We start from the raw sequence: 5095 nt of genomic DNA on the forward strand, positions 1-5095 counted from the left end.
AATGGGTAAATATGTATTTAGAATATACTAGTCATTTACCCGCACGATGCGGCGGAAAACATATCACTTAGGTTGGTGAGTTTAGGGTTATGTATGGGGCGGTTCGGTTTTGAGCCATAACCAAAACCAAATTCGTGATACAACGGAAAACACAACACTTGTTTGTAATTCTAAGGTTGAAACTTTGCAATACGATACTCGTTTTTTGTTAGTTTATCGATAATCTCTTGATACAATGCGGGACTTGTGGTGGCGACAATTTACAATACGGAACTTGTTTCTTGTTAGTTTGTTAATCCTGTCGTGATATATTGTATAGTACATCTATTAGTTTTCTTGTTCGTAGAAGCGATCTAGTCTATCTATGCCATAAGCCTGTTAGCTAAATAATAATTTGACATTAAAATTATCAACTATCTCTAGAAAACAATGTCGAATGTCGTGAGGCCCTCTAAAGAAAGATACAGGAAATATAATTCGTTGTCGGACTCTGTTTGAAACCTCACCAGCATTATTGATGCAGTCCACAATACATTGGTACAAATATACTCTTATCTTAACCTGGTGCCACCGGTAATCGAAATCGATCGAAAGATGCTCATGGTATTAGATTTGCTTATTTGTTCTCTCTCACTGTGTCACCGGTAATAGTATTGAAGTACATAAGACATAACTATTAGTAGATCAACATAAAAAGAATTGTTAACTTTATTTTTTTGTTAAATCTAGTAGTAATTAAATATAAATATAAAATAAAATATATAAGATTGGTAATGATAGAAATATATAAGTTAAAGATGGACTTGTAATGATCCAAGTTTGAAACTTGTAATGAAAACTAAAATCTAAAAACTATGAGCTCACATATTCAATGATAACAATATAAATTGTGTGGACATGATTATGAATAACAATCTAATAAAATACGACTAAATCACCAAAGACAAACAGTTGTATACTTGTATCTTGCTCATAAAACAATTACTTCAAACTAAAAATTTTGTTCACGGTATTGAGTTTTATGGATAAACCCAATCTATAATCATCGATTAAACAAGATTCTTTTTACATTTTTAATGTTCTAAAACACCCTAATTAGCACATGACCAAAAAACTTGTATTCTATAAGAGCTTTATTCCAAGCTTAAAACGGTAGGTTATCAATCATATTCTAGAAACTACATGTACATCTTACTGAATTAAGTTTGTAAACGATGATGTTAAAACATAAGGCACGTCAGCAAGGAGCCCACATTGACCAGCCAAGTCATGAATGTCCCTCACGACGTCAAACACGTCCTCTGGTTGAGCCAACTTGAGACTGTTTTAAGACATTTTCTTGAGCTTGTCTGAGTTGGTGCTGAACCGTCCAGCCTGCTTCTTTTGAGTTTGAGGTGAACACCCGTACCATTGCCCACCACGTACCAACCTGTTATAACAAAGATGGTGTCAAAACAAAGATGGTTATATCCTGAACAAAAATGTGTAAGCCAATCTGAAGCCATAAAGACATGCGTAGAATGCGGTACCTTAGGTGACAGACTGAGAGTCGTCTTTTGTGCCATCAAATATGAGTAAATCAAGTTCTTCGAGCTCCTTTTTCACAGGAGCCCCGAACCATGTCAAAATAGGCCCTAAAATAACCTTAAAACCATCAATATGTAATTGGAATAAAGCTTAACAAACATGATCATCTTACCAGAGATTGTTAGTCAGTTGTTCCTACCAAAACACCACCGAGCAGCCTATGAATCATCTTGCGCTTTGAAATAAAGTGCTTGTCAAATTCAGCAAACGGTTTGTAACACCCGTAAATAACTAAAACATGATGAAAAAATGTCAATGGAAAATAAAATACTCATATTGTCGGCGCCTCGTCCACCCTAACCGACCACTAAACGTCATTGTGGCACCGGTGGTGGCATTATCATAACTGAGATTTGAAATCTCATCAACAAGATTGGCTTGCGGATCATTTTAAAACCTATGTTTAACATCAACCAGTGTTAACGACCAAATCCAACACAGAGTGACAAACCTTTGAGACCAAAAATTTCTAATACTTAAATATCAAAGCCAAAACTTAGGCAAAACATACAGGCCATCTGATTAAGGTTTTTCATATCTAGAACCTTGACACAGGTGCTAATATGCCGCTCAAACTTCTTCGTTGCAGCCGACTATAAACCAAAAAAAAAAAGTCAGGCTACTTAAGATGCTACTATTTAGTATTTTCCTAAATAAATTAATCATAACTGAATACATACCAATATTATCCGGTATCTGTATTCATTTATCTGGATGTGTGACTGAACATAGTAATGTATCTAATATGGAAGATTATTACAGTTGTTAGAATTGCACATTAAGTGAATTAAAAACTGTTAAATATGGTATTCTTACTGATGCTTTATCGTATGTACTGCGCCCTACGCCAACAGCAATAACGGGTTGCCCCTTTAGCAAGAAACCAATAAAAGTCAGTGACTATAACACGATAATAGCGTTTCAGGTCAACCAAACACATCTACTTTTGACGCATGTCAAAAAGCCATTTTGCTAATTTCTAAACGAGTAAAATGCTAGTTAAGTTAACAAATAAGACAGAAATACCCCTGAATTAACGAAGAAAAACGGATGGAGTTAACGATCAGATGAAAATGGCAAGATTTCAAACCTTTTGGATCCAAATGCGGAAAACCAAACCTTTGGTTTCCAGTATCATAGACCACGTCATAAATGGAAACTCTTATATATGTAACTTAGTCCCGTGTATTACACGGGTTAAATAATCAAAACGATAAAATTTATAATTCTTTGAAAACTCTTATATATGAAATACATATTGCATATCAATAAGTATAATGTTACATACTTAAAAGAGGGCTAGACTGTAAAGTGTAAACAATTATATACTAAAGTCAAAACACAAATAAAGAATCACCTAATATCTGGAAGCTTTTCCATTTGTGTGGCAAATGCAAGGCTTCGTTGGCCCTCATTAGTATACTTTTGAGCAACCATCATCTATAGAGTTGCATGCTTTCAGAAAATCTTTTAGCCTCTTGGTTGCCAATGCAGCCTCTTATTTCTTTTCTTTGAAAAACCAGCAAGTTATTCAAAGAGTAATAATTCATGAGGTAAAAAAAAGATTTTCTAAATGTGAAGATAGAACAACAGCCGGAAATGACCTGAAAGAAAAAACAAAATTGACCCAGGTATTAAACTCGCTCATGTAATAAAACATGTATAAAATCGCAATATGATAAATCAGACCACTAACCTGAAATCAAAATCCCCCAACCTGCATATAAACATACCAGATCTAAAAGTTTTACCGTATTAGGGTTTGGGGATCGCAGATCTAAAAGTCTCAGTTGCACCTCCTCTCCGTTGCAACTCTTCTCCGTCGATCTGTGGTGAACACATGTTTAATCATCAAATCTTCAAAGGAAATAACAACAATCAACAACAAATCATACGAGGAATACGAAATCATACAAAGAATACCTGAGCAAGCCTATGAATAACCTCTTGAAGATGGATATTGCTCTTCTTAAGAAGGAAGACGAAAGGGAAGAGAAATTAGGGATGAAATAAAGCCAATAAAAGCCAGAAATCGAAACCAGGAGGCTAGAATCTTCATCGATCTGCTGAAACTTCATACATCTGGTGAAATCACGAGAGAGAGAGAGAGAGAGAGAGGAGCAGGGAGCGGTGATATGCTTTGAAATGTTTTGAAATGAATGAATGTGAAACCCTAGATCTGGTGAAGATCACCCGTGTCCTTTTTTTTATTGAAAGGGTATAAGTGGAAAGTGAAGTTTTCTAGTGCTTAAAAGACTTGTACATCATGCTTTAGGGGTGTTTTAAGAAAATTTTAATGACCTTAAGAAGTCCTTTGGATATGTATATTATATATAGTATAGATATATTTACATTAAAGACATTGTGTGTGATTATGTGAAATAGTTATATTATTTTGGGGAAAATAATATAACTTACAAATACCAAGAATTTACAACACCAAAATAATACAAAAAAATTACATGGAATGAAATATATAAGTTACACACTTGATATTGTGAAACCGAACGCAATAACGTAACTTACGAAATATCTCGAGAAGTACCGTTACAATATATTTTTGGTAAATATTATTTTGGAAACGAAATAAGTGAAAATATGATTTTCGTTATTATTACAAAGTATATCATATTTTCGACAAGGAGGAAATATATTACTTTGGAAATAAAAATATATTTTCTTAGAATATTTTAGAAGATATATGATTTTTGAAGAAAAATATATATTTTCTTGACGATACATTATTTTTGGACAAAACAAGTCTACATATATTTTCTAAGTGAAAATATATTATTTTGAAAACTACAAATACAAGAATACGAGAATACATGTATGAAATACTCCCATCCTTGGGAAGGAAACACGAAAGCAGATACTTGAAAAGTATTATAACTCTGGATAATGTTAAGGACATAAAGGAAACGTAACTCAAAACATGAAAACTAAGGCAAGGCACGGCCCGCTCGTCTAATAGACCCTAGCACATTGTAGGTAGTCGTGTTGCTAACGAGATTTGAGTTACGAGTGTTGAAGACGCAAAACAGTGAGTTCATGCTCCCCCTTTTCTTTAACTGTTTTTGGTTTTATAACTCTCGGGGGTGAAATACATGTACAAATACTTAAACGGTATGAAATGCCTATGAAATACTAGATCATGTGAGCATAGACTTAATACTAATAATGCCATAAACTCTTGGTGAAGACTAGTACCAAGCAGTGTTAAAGATGCCATAAATTCTTGGTGAAAACTAGTACCAAGAAATGCTAAAAATGCCATAAAGTCTTGGTGAAAACTAGTACCAGGCCATTAAAAACATTCATTAATTAGGGACGAGGGTTAGATCTAACGGGTACGGCCGAACGCCACTTATGGTCACAACTAGTACCTAGTAGTGCTTCGGAGTCCCAGTCGAGGTTAATCGACACAGTCGAGGTTAATCGACACAGTCGAGGGTAATCGACACAGTCGAGGGAAATCGACACAGTCGAGGGAAATCGACACAGTCGA

The 5095-nt window shown here is 34.5% G+C and overlaps 1 long non-coding RNA gene across 4 annotated transcripts; it reads right to left on the reverse strand.

Moving 5' to 3' along the window:
* Positions 1-1012: 1012 nt before the first annotated feature.
* LOC110895764 lies at positions 1013-3766 on the reverse strand. Of its 4 annotated transcripts, XR_002567361.2 has the most exons (9): positions 3511-3653; positions 3284-3414; positions 2945-3191; positions 2404-2457; positions 2268-2327; positions 2099-2180; positions 1700-1984; positions 1530-1634; positions 1104-1429 (listed from the first exon to the last, which is right to left on the reverse strand). It is a non-coding gene; the product is annotated as an uncharacterized LOC110895764 (long non-coding RNA). The 4 variants fall into 4 exon arrangements; XR_002567360.2 differs by having other exon boundaries at positions 1013-1429; positions 1530-1644; positions 1700-2180; positions 3511-3766; XR_002567358.2 differs by having other exon boundaries at positions 1013-1429; positions 1700-2180; positions 3511-3763.
* Between the last annotated feature and the right edge of the window lie 1329 nt (positions 3767-5095).

Source organism: Helianthus annuus, chromosome 12 (genome assembly GCF_002127325.2).
Source record: "Helianthus annuus cultivar XRQ/B chromosome 12, HanXRQr2.0-SUNRISE, whole genome shotgun sequence".
NCBI classification, from domain to species: Eukaryota; Viridiplantae; Streptophyta; class Magnoliopsida; order Asterales; family Asteraceae; genus Helianthus; species Helianthus annuus.